Source organism: Mya arenaria, chromosome 3, assembly GCF_026914265.1.
Source record: "Mya arenaria isolate MELC-2E11 chromosome 3, ASM2691426v1".
NCBI lineage: Eukaryota > Metazoa > Mollusca > Bivalvia > Myida > Myidae > Mya > Mya arenaria.
Genome location: NC_069124.1, coordinates 5,970,550 through 5,982,896, shown reverse-complemented (window position 1 = coordinate 5,982,896; position 12,347 = coordinate 5,970,550). Strand labels below are relative to the sequence as shown.

Here is a 12,347-nt window from a genome sequence, read left to right as displayed (position 1 = left end):
CATCAAAGATGCATTTACCACTTCGGTATTTGTTACTCATGATTTTAGTTAAGACTCAAGTGCATAGATCTGTTGTTTTAAAACATTTTTTTATTGAATTCAAACTTAAAACAACATAATTTATGAAATTTATTAACATAAGGTATAGATAAACACCAATATCACAGAGCTTAGCCTTTGCTTTTTGGGGAATCATGCGCCTCCTGCACTCCTGCTTTATTTCAATCTCATTGGAGGCAATCACGGACCTTTAAACAGGTTTATAGGTCCGTGGAGGCAATGCAGTCTGAATTTCAGTTTTCTGATTGCAGATGTTTGATCTAAATTGAAAATATGCTATAAGTTTTCATGTTAAAGCAAATCATCATTGTTTTAGATCCTTGAAACACACTCAATATTTATGGCTTTCTTTGATATCGATCACTCTTCATGTCGTTAATGTAATGGTCTGATGGAACATCTGGCTGCCAACACCAACTCCCCCGTTGACATATGCCCCCCCCCCCCCAACTCTGCGTACCCCAAAACAACAAACATAAACAACCACAAGGGTGAAGATACTGGTTCATCAAGCAAGGTTTACGTTGGACTATATAAACTTTGAAGTTAAATGTTTAAGAGAAGTTTACTGTGTGGGAAATAGTTGTTGTTAACCGTCCAGTATGAAATAATTACCTCCCATTCATAAATATTTGTCATGTAATCATGCACAGGTCGTGCCTTGTAACACTCTTAGAGATTGTCTAGAAACGTATTATATTAAGATTTTTTAAGATTTTTCCCGAGCCCGCTTGCGATGAGCCAGACGTAGTTGTCTTTTGCGGTTCCTTGTAAGTGCGTACGTCCGTGCGTGCGTACTTCTGTCACGTCCGGACTGGACTTAGTCCATGCACACTAATTACAGTTTTCATCAAGCTTGTCATGAAGGTTCACCATGGCGAGGCAGTGTGTCGTGCACACAACCAAGGTCTGAACTTCAAAGGTCAAGGTCAAACTTAATGATATAAGGTTGAAATGACCATTGTCTAGGCTGTATCTTGACCATGCCTTATAGGATTTTCAAAAATCTTGTAATGAAGGTTAACGATAATGAGGTGTCATGTCACACACAGTACCCAGGTCTGCACCTCAGGATTAAGGTCATGATAAAGGTCAAATATGGAAATGATCCTTGTCCAGGCTGTATATTTACCATACATTTAGAGATTTTAAAAAAACCTTGCCATGACGGTTTACCATGATGAGGTGGCATGTCACACACATTACCAAGATCTGTACCTAAAAAATCAAGGTCACACTAAAAGGTTAAATGTCAAAATGAGTACTGTTGATTATTAATAGATAGCTTGATAGGACTGGTTAGCCCAGATAAGGCTCAGTCCAAACCAGTCCTATCAACTGTTGATTATTAATAGATAGCTTGATAGGACAGGTTAGCCCAGCTAAGGCTCAGTCCAAACCAGTCCTATCAACTGTTGATTATTAATAGATAGCTTGATAGGACTGGTTAGCCCAGATAAGGCTCAGTCCAAACCAGTCCTATCAACTTGATAGGACTGGTTTGGACTGAGCCTTATCTGGGCTATATCTTTCATCCTTTACCATGCATGATAGGATTTACAATTAACTTGTCATGGAGGTTCACCATGCCGAGGAGTCGAAAGTACACTTATGGTTTCATGGACACCGGGCGTGGATTTTTCAGCACTGGGCCTCTGAGTGTTATGGTTGCCATACTGGCTCCCTACAACATCCTTGAGGAGTCAAGGTGGTATTACACAGAGCTCCTTGTGAGCTACAGTACTGCTAAGACCAAACTTGACAGACAAGGGGCTGACAGGATTTGGCTTCTTCTGGAAGCAGGACTTATCTGAAATGGATGTATGGATATCCTACAATAGCATCCTCCAAAAGATTGTATGGTCCCATAGGAATGTGTCCAGAAGTTATGATTGTACGAAGAATGTACTGATTTTAAAGTTGGCAGAATGGTAAGGACATCGTACAGACATGTGATTGAGGCAGTAGTCAATAAAGGTAGATGTGAGGAGCTGTATTTAATAACAAACTTAGATTTATCTTAATTCTGAGTGTTTTGATTTGACTTGTAGAATGAAATGTCCAGACTGAATGGATGCACTGATAAGGGTAAGAGTTATATTGAATACTGGCCCAGGTACCTTTTAATAAAGATCATAAGGATTAAATTCGTAAATTTCCAGGTGCAACCCAGTCTTTTGCATAAACTGTATTTCAATAAAAATATCTTAAAATGCATAAGGTTTATGACAAAGATATCTTATTGAAACAGGGCCCAGGTGTCCAGTTTCAGCGTTGGCATACTTGTTACAGGGAAACAACATTTGAAAAAAAAAGTTTCCCTAAATGCCCATTATTATGGCTAACAACAATATCAGTATACCTGGAACAGAACTTGTAGTTCATATAAGTGGAGAAATGGATGCATGTACTTACATAGCAGTCAACGGTTCTTTTCCTTTACTTTTAAGTCCCAAATAGTTAACTATATATATATATAAATTATATATATTGCTATTCTTTTAAAAGAAAATGCTTAGATACACATCTTTTGCAAAGTTGAAAATGAAATTAGTAAAATATTCTCAGTAGAAAGGGTTTCCCTTCCTGTACCCTTCCTAATTCACAACAGAAAAAGTTAAAATAAGAAATAATTTATTTATAACTCTCAAAAGTCTACATTTGCAGTCTCCATGACTTCACATACTTCTCTTAATTTAAGTTGATTTATGTCGGAAACACTCCTACAGGTAAACATGTGGGACTTGTACGAAACTTTACAGCTAATTTTATTTTTTGACAACTTTGTCTACATTATTTTTAATTGGAAAGTAGTTATCTACCTTTACAAGTGTGGCAAGATTTCACATACTCAATTCATGGTAATATTTATTAGAGGGGAGATTATATCAGATTAGGCAATCACATTAGTACACTTTTATCTCTTTGAAGATTATTAAAAATTGTCTTATCTTTTAACCATTTCCTCTACAAAGCCTATCAGCAGATCAGTAAATTTAGACATAAGGTCTAGATTTGAAGGTTAATATGTTTTCTCATAAAATTTAGATTTGTGATTAAAAGCGTAGCCCACAGCTTTATTAATAGCATGGCAGCTTTTCCATTCAGTTACTGTTTTATCATAATCTGTAGTTCCAGCTCATGTCAATTAAGTGATGACAGGCTGGTAACTTTTAGGGAAACAATTTTGAATGATGTCATTATTGATTAAAATCTTACCAGGCCTTCTGACATTAAATAACAAAAGGCCGCCAAATTATTGTTTTAAAGGTGATATTTGACTGGAGAAGTCCTGAACGGGGGTCTCAAGGGGCATGATGATAAAGTGAAGAGGTCTTCCTCCATCTTCAACTTCAACTGAGGGCGCCAACACACCCATACACAAGGAGTGTAAATTACAGCCCTTATTTGCCAAAACTCTTGAATGCTGGTAAGGTAGTATTGGAGGTATTTTCTACATGTACCATTAATAAACTCAACACCCAAATAAAGTTCTATGCTCTTCTAGTGCAAGTTCAACTTCATATTCCTTCATTATAAATGTAGGTATATGAAATTTTGAAAACAAACAAAGGTGATAAGGGTTCATCCACTTCTTCATAAATCTTTCCCCAAGATTTTCTCTCAAGATTTATTATGTTAACATATTTGTTTTTGTTGAAAAATAATCTGCTCTTAAATATTAAGTTCAAAGAACAATATTTTCGCTCTTGACTGTGTGTGGTCAATATTTTAAAACTGGACAGATGATTTAGAGCAAATGAAACTCAAAAAAGGAAAGGGCCTTTATCGTAATGGACATTGAGGAATACAATATAAATTCTGTTTCAGTATTTATTATTTAAGGAACTTGTTTCATGCAGTTGGTTTTTAGGTGATCTTTTATTGTCACCAATCAAAAACATATAGATATATATCATATACTATATATTAAAGTCTGTCGGGGGAGGGGGACTTTACCTCTTCTTGGCTTTTATAATTTGTTTGTGCAGAAGTTATACCAATGAGGCCAACTGTTATTTAGATATGGCAACTTGATAGTCTTTTAGTCTGCATTGAAATCTTTCATGTCTTTTAGTCTGCATTGAAATCATGCACGTCTGTGGTTTCTTTTATCAGATCATCTTATTGATAATTGACAAAAGTATTTTCATTTCTGTTTACCGGTAACTCTAACTGAATATCAAAATAAACATGATCATCGATATTATGCAAAAGGTGAAGAAAATATCATATGAATTTAATTCCACTTGCAACTTGTTAATTTGATGTTGATTTGAATTGGTTATGATTGAGTATATTTGTTGAACACTTATGCATTGCAAGAAATATTAACAATTGTAAAATAAAGAATTTGAAATAAGTTAATTATGCATGTTCTGTAATTAGTAATGGCATTGCGCAGCTATAAAATGCCTTTGAGCCTTTGAATGAAATATAATAAGCAGGATAAATTGCAGTTGTAGCGCAGTGTCTGGTAAATGGTGGAAACTGGAGTATCAGTAATTACTGTAAGTGTTGTAGACAATTGACATAACTGAGGTCTAATCTGACGATCCATATTGGGCATTGTTTCGGAGGATAGGATGTGCATATTGTATTGGAAACAGAAGTCCGCTTCAGCAGAAATACGAGCTATTTAGCCATTAAAGATCTAAAAGCAGCTTATCAGTTTACATAATAAATTATCAAGTGAACAATATCGTTTATTTGAAAGCATGACAAGCCAATGTCAACAGTTTTAATTAAATTTTAAATTCCTGCAGGAATTTCCAGTGAATACAGAACACCGATACCCACTTTGAAAAGCTCCGAGGAGACTTGGTTATCTGGTGTGGGATCTTGGACCTGCTCGTGTGCTGTTCTATGGTCTGCCTGTGCATTTCTATATATTGTCACGGAACACATGAAAGATGGACACCATGTGCCTACCAGTGATCAGATGAACAGCTTCACCAATTCTCGATCATGAAACTGCAATAGAGGATGTGGCAGGCCTTCAATTGTATATGAAAGATGTTGGTAAGTGATAATATACTTCAGAATTAAATTTTGGTGACCTCCTTAGAAAAATAATGTATGACAACGATGTATCATGATAAACCAACCCAAGGCTGCTGGATCACAGTTTGCAGCACTGACAGCAAATAGCGCCATTATTACTCTGGAGACTGAATATGTTTCCTCTTGTGAGACCTCAGGCATTCAAATGCACAATTTTATGAGAGAGATTAAGTAACTAATTAAAAAATTCAATTCATTTATGCTTTTCTCAGAATTTAGTAGAAACATACATCATGCCACTGTCTGGAGTTTGTAATGAAACAAGAAATTATTTTGAAAAACCAACTGACATGTTTGCAGGGCTCAATATATGTTTGGATGATTTTACTATAAAAAAAAATGAAATAGTGCATTTGAAAAACAGTGATAGGTAATCTCAAAGGCAGAGAATCTGTCTTCTGGCATAACAGGTGCTTGATTTAAGGTCGTTACATAAGAGATTATCTGTTGAAATTGGCTTAATTAAATTCTCCGATGACTTCTGATGAAATTTCCACATGGTCTATTGGCACCTCACCAAGGTAGATTGCAGATTGCGCAGATTTCTTTAAAGTTGTTCATCCTTTTTTGTTGGGTAGCCAATGGTAGGAAGTAATTTCTTCAATCAAAATGTTGTAATAATTCACAAGTCTTAATTACATGGGCTGCTAAAAGGTTTTCTTTTGGCACCTCATTTGTCTTGTTATATTCTTTTCATAATAAGTCTCTTCTGCTGGCAAATATTCTAGGAAATAATGTCCTTGATAAAAGATGTTTTAGAAACTTGCGTTTCTGATTTAAGATTCAGATTTCACCAAAAAAGTTTGCACTAAGCTAAAAATGTACTAGGGATGCAGACAAATTGCAAAATTGTTATTCAAATATTCGTTAATCCATCACTGATATTTAAGATTTATTACCAAAATGAGTCTTTTAGAAGTTGTAGTAAACTATTATTAATCGCTATAGTAATAGCCAGGGCCTTTTAACCCTACTTAATCATTGCCGTACCCGCAACTAACCTCTGATTTCCCCTAAATTAGCCTCTAAAATTTCCCATTTTCAGGTAAAAAAGACCAAAAACTAATACCTTTTTAGCAAACAAAATAGAAATTTTTCAATTTTCACTGCTTTCTTAAATGTAATCAAGTCAAGGGGAATTTTTTTTTTTGCGAAAAACGTAAATTCCCCGGTTGAATGACGTTATGTGACAATGGAGGGTCATTAATGTCCTAAGGATGATCCACAATACTCTCTGAGAGGGGCATCTTATATTTATTATTATGAATTACCTCGCAGCCGTCATTCTGAGGTTGACCATTACTAAATATAACTATGGAACAACCTAACCAACTCAGGAACTAGTAAAATAATAAGACCAAAACAAGCCACTTTTAGTATTCACAAGCTAAACGTCATTTAAGTACACTTGTTTAGAAAAACACGTCACATCATTTCGGAAATCACAATGTTGAAATTGTGTCCCAGGCCTGTGTGCACTGACGTTTGAATATGAACCAAGTGTGGACTTAAATTTCAAAACAGTGAAAAAAATCAATTTTATTTCACTGATTATGATAAATCCCTATAAGCCACTGGAAAGCATTTAATAAATATGACGTGCATGCAGTGTATTTTCATCTTGTTCATGCCTCTGGCATTAGGGGCTAATTGTTGTAAAAACAAAACAAACAAACTTTATACACAACAACACAATTGTAGGCAAAAAGTTTATTATTTAATTTATTCAACAAGAGAAAAACAATTTCACGTTTGAATATTCGCATCCCGAATAGGTAAGCTTGTATGTTTGGCTTGTTAGCACAGTGCATTGTTGGGGACTCTAGCGCACTTACTTCTCACCATGGCATTCCATGTTCGATTCCTGGCCTGGATGCATGACACAATATTGCTGGACTGTATAGTAAGGTTAGGTAATCTAGTTTAACCCACAGTTTCATCTTTATTTTGGTCTGGAACTCATGAGACTTACTCAGGTTTCCAATTTTATGGCTTACTGCTTAAGTGAAGAAGCTACTAGAAAAAAAACATTGGCAAGTTGTTTTTCTTTGATTCTTAACTAAGAACTCTTATAATAATTCTGTAATGTGAGGATAGGGTCTATGATCTTTCCTGATAATGAAGCACACATATTGAGAACACTTACCCATTGAAGATGATCTCACATATTTTGTTCATTTTTTTCTCTTCAACAGGTAGAAATAAAATATATCTTTTATGATTTTGAATTTTGTGGCTTGGTTTGGTTTGAGTTTAGAAATAACCAGTGTATGGAATTAATTTCGAATGAATTCAACGGTAAGTGTTGAAAAGGCATGAATTGATAGGATTAAAGTGTCTTTCCTGTTAATTGTATGGGGAAATTGGTATGTTATAAAAGCTGACATTTTAGTGACAATAATTCACCGCTTATGAATAAATTTTTTAAACTGAATCCACAAATCATGATATTGTCAATGGCTGATGAGGGTCATGTTTTAAGGGGGTTGTCTTTAAATTTGCATATTAGCCTGTTATTTAACCAAGCAATTTCACTATGATAAGCCTCTGTGCCTGCATGTCAGATAAAACAAGCTAGAAACAAGATTTAAACGAAACTTCACAATTGATGGGTCGTATCATAACAATAATCAAGTTCTTAAAGTTTCATAGACAATTTAAACACTTCTTGATGCAGATTGTAAGTTGGTTATCGCAAATATTTGGAATTGTTTAAATACAAGCTGAATAAGGCGCACATTTTTAGTTATTGATAAATAGTTGAACACTTGACGATCACCATGGACCTATAATATTACACTATATATCTTATTAGTTTCCTTTAAAATTTGCATATTAAATGACACTGTTGAAGTATTATTGTGATTTATCAAAGTAAATTCAATATAATGCCTTATTCTTTAATGACAGAATTCCTTGTAGGAATATTTCTTGAATGTGATTTTCTCAATACTAAAGACATACATCTTAGATCTTTGTTTTGAAGTCTTTGAAGTAAAGGGTTTTCCACAATGAAGCACCAAAACATAATATATGTTTAAAAATGAAAAATTATTTAGTTTTAAAGTTCAATATTTAGCAAGCATAATTCATAAATCTGTTGTAAAAAGTGTAGGTGTAATAATGAGTAAAATTGAGCAAATTTTATGAAAGAAGATTTAATAAAATTTTCAATCAAAAAGCATTTGCATTTTTTTTGGGAAATGTCTTTTATACAAAATGAATATTATGTCTTTGTGTCAAAATATTCAACAATACCCTATCAGCAATATCATAATCATGGATTCATGGTGATTGCAGCTATATTGTTACCAGGAAATGAATTTAATCCACTATTTTTCACTATTTTATAGAATATCTGTCTTTTTTGAAAGATATCACCAAGAAACTACAATACACTGTTGATAGGGTTGTCTGGGGCATTTTGACACAAATACATATTTATATTGCAAGGCATAAACTTTTAATTCGACTAAAATTAAGGTTATTTTTAATCCAAGGTTTAGTTAATCAGAAATGGAATAGATCATTGCACTGTCTTTGATGTTGTCATAAGTGAGCAGTGCTTTCAAATCAGGTGTTTTATTTATCTTTCGAAAGCTGTTTTATTCCTTTCTTTACAAACATTTTCATTGATGAACATAGCGTAATCACAGGTTGTCACAACTTTGATCATGCTCATGTACTGAACTTTTGACAGTCGTAATAATGTAAGGTCATCTTTAAGATGACTATCTTGCTTGAATCTCCTCCTATAAACAGCTCTTTTGTGAGGGAAATAATGGTAATGAGTGGCTGTATTAGTTTATGAGGAACCAGCGCTTATGATTCCTTAACTGGCAGGCTTTGAAATGAGCAATTACTAAATCATCAAGTGACATTACAATAGTGTTTTGTCTGCCAGTTTGATTAAGAACAACTCATTCAAACAAGAAGTTATGACTGTAATTGACTCTTGTGATTAAAGCCAGACATAATTTTGGAAGGAATTACTTTTTAACATGGCAATAAACATTTCAGTTTTTCTAATTGTTTTGTCTGGTAAGTTGAAACACTGTCTTGAAATCTTTTGGCTACCTGTTTTATAATTGTTTTCTTTTATGTCTATTATCTGTTGGCTGAGAAATTTTCCTTTTTAGCTCGACTAATAATAATAAGAATAAGGAGAGCTATACTACTCACCATTGGCATTGGCATCACACCTTGGTTAATGTTTTGCATGCCAGCACCTTTAAGTCACTTTCTCAGCAAATACATCATGTATGGCATTGAAACTTAAGATATGTGTTCCCAACTATCAAACCTACTTTATTTATGAAGTTTGATAACACTCTTTTGAATATATTGAAAATATTGAGCCTTTTTTATTTGTTTTGGAAATTCTAGTTAAGGTTTTGCTTGTAAGCACACATAGGTTGATATATCGGTAACCACTTGATGTATTGCATTAAGAATTTATACAATAGAACTCAACCATTGAACTTACTTGAATAATTAAGGAAGTGAGATAACTCTGTTTTTTTCAAAAATGCAAATTATGGCCTTTTTTTTATTCAACTTTAATATTCTGGTTAAGGTTTTGCATGTAACCACATTTAAGTCAATACCTCAGCAATTACTTCATATATTGCGTTGATTCTTTAGACATGTGTTCCGAACTATCCAATCTACTTAATTAATCAAGTTAGATGCAAATAATTTCCCTTTTATTATGCAACCTAAAAATTCTGGATGAGGTTTTGCATGTCACCAAAAGTCAATATCTCAGCAACTACGTAATTGCTGTATTTCATTGAGACTTTATACAAAGGCATTTTACCATCCAACCAACTTGAATAACCAAGTTAGATAACTCTGTTTTGCATTTAATGATACCCATAATTATGGCCCTTTATTATTCGACTTGAAATTCTGGTTAAGGTTAGGCATGTAACCTAATTTGAGTCAGTAAGTCAGCAAATACTTCATGTATTGCATTGCAACTTAATACAAGGGTTCCCAACCATCAGACCTTAATTAATCAAGTAAGAAAACTATATCTTGTATATAATATAATTGTCGCCCCTTTGTTATTTGACTTAGAAATGCTAGTAAAGGTTTTGCATGTTATCAAATTTTACATTCATCCATGCATGTTTCATCTAAACTTTGCAATCCTTTACTTTAAAAGCAGCAGAAAGGTTGAGCACGCTGTCTCTGTGACACTGCTCTTGGTTTTTATGTTTTATATATTATGGATATGTTCTTTGGGCTTAAACTTAATGTTGTAAGACCATCAGGCTTGTTTTGATATGCCTGATTTAATAAAATGTATTATAGCTTTACCTGCGGCATACGGGGGAATGAGAGGGCGGGCAGTTGTTCACGTGTTGTCCAGTATGTTGTCTGCTCATGCAATTGCTTTAGAAGCCTTTTTCCAATCATCACCAAATTTGGTCAAAATGTGTGTTTGCATAATATCTTGGACAAGTTCGATAACAAGCTATATCGCTTTTTTTACTCAAAGTTATCGCCCCTGTATATAATTATAGAAGTAACAAAACTTCAGTCTTGTCTGCTCAATAACTTAAGATGCCTTTGTCCAATCACCAACAAGTTTGGTCAGAATGTGTATTGGCATAGTATCTCAGACAGGTTCAATAACAGCCATATCACTTTAGTCACTGGAGAGTTATCACCTTTCGATTATAGAAAATACTTCCAAATTTACTCAGAATGTGAATGGGCATAATATCTCAGACAAATGCGAAACCCAGCCATATTGCTCTAGTCACTAAAAAGTTATTGCCCTTTTAAGTATAGAAATTACCTGAAATTGGTCTTGTCTGTTCAATAACTTAAGATGCCTTTTTTTCAATTATCCCCAAATTTGGTCACAATGTGTACTGGCATTATATCTTGGACAAGTTATGAGCAAATATCACTCGCCTTGTGGACGTTGGCATTCTGGTCAACAGCAGAGGTGACTCATAGCCTTGTGGCATTGGGATTCTGGTCAACAGCAGAGGTGACTCATAGCCTTATGGACATTGGTATTTTCATCAACAGCAGAGGTGACTCATAGCCTTGTGGACATTGGTATTTTGGTCAACAGAAATGGTGACTCAAAGCTATGTTGTGGTTGGCATCCTTGTCAACAGCTTTCAGACATTAGCATTCTGGTCATCAGCAAAGGTGACTCATGGCCTTGTGGACATTTGCATTCTGGTCAACAGCAGAGATGAATCGTAGGCTTGTGGACATTGGCATCCTGGTCAACAGCAGAAGTGACTCATAGCCTTGTGGACATTGGCATCCTGGTCAACAGCAGAAGTGACTCATAGCCTTGTGGACATTGGCATCCTGGTCAACAGCAGAGGTGACTCATAGCCTTGTGGACATTGGCATCCTGGACAACAGCAGAGGTAGCTCATAGCCTTGTGTCAATTGGCATCTTGGTCAACAGCAGAGGTGACTCATAGCCTTGTGTTTGTTGGCATCCTGGCCAACAGCAAAGGTGGCTCATAGCCTTGTGGACATTGGCATCTTGGTCAACAACAGAGGTGACTCATAGCCTTGTGTTTGTTGGCATCCTGGTCAACAACAGAGGTAGCTCATAGCCTTGTGGACATTGGCATCCTGGTCAACAACAGAGGTGACTCATAGCCTTGTGTTTGTTGGCATCCTGGTCAACAACAGAGGTGACTCATAGCCTTGTGTTTGTTGGCACCCTGGTCAACAGCAGAGGTGACTCATAGCCTTGTGTTTGTTGGCATCCTTGTCAACAGCAGAGGTGACTCATAGCCTTGTGGACATTGGTATTTTGGTCAACAGCAGAGGTGACTCAAAGCCTTGTGTTTGTTGGCATCCTTGTCAACAGCAAAGGTGACTCATAGCCTTGTGTTTGTTGGCATCTTGGTCAACAGCAGAGGTGACTCATAGCCTTGTGTTTTTGGCATCCTTGTCAACAGCAGAGGTGACTCATAACCTTGTGTTTGTTGGCATCCTTGTCAACAGTAGAGGTGACTCATAGCCTTGTGTTTGTTGGCATCCTGGTCAACAGCAGAGGTGACTCATAGCCTTATGGACATTGGTATTCTCGTCAACAGCAGAGGTGACTCATAGCCTTTGGACATTGGTATTTTGGTCAACAGAAGAGGTGACTCAAAGCTATGTTGTGGTTGGCATCCTTGTCAACAGCTTTCAGACATTAGCATTCTGGTCATCAGCAGAGGTGACTCATG

The 12,347-nt window shown here is 35.4% G+C and overlaps 1 protein-coding gene across 1 annotated transcript in view; it reads left to right on the top strand.

The window, feature by feature from the left end:
* Positions 1-4,842: 4,842 nt before the first annotated feature.
* LOC128226503 (uncharacterized) overlaps positions 4,843-12,347 on the top strand; it is a 104,979-nt gene continuing 97,474 nt past the window's right edge. Inside the window, exon 1 of the mRNA XM_052936406.1 lies at positions 4,843-5,082. The gene's annotated coding sequence lies outside the window, so the exon portion shown is untranslated. The remainder of the gene's footprint in view (positions 5,083-12,347) is intronic.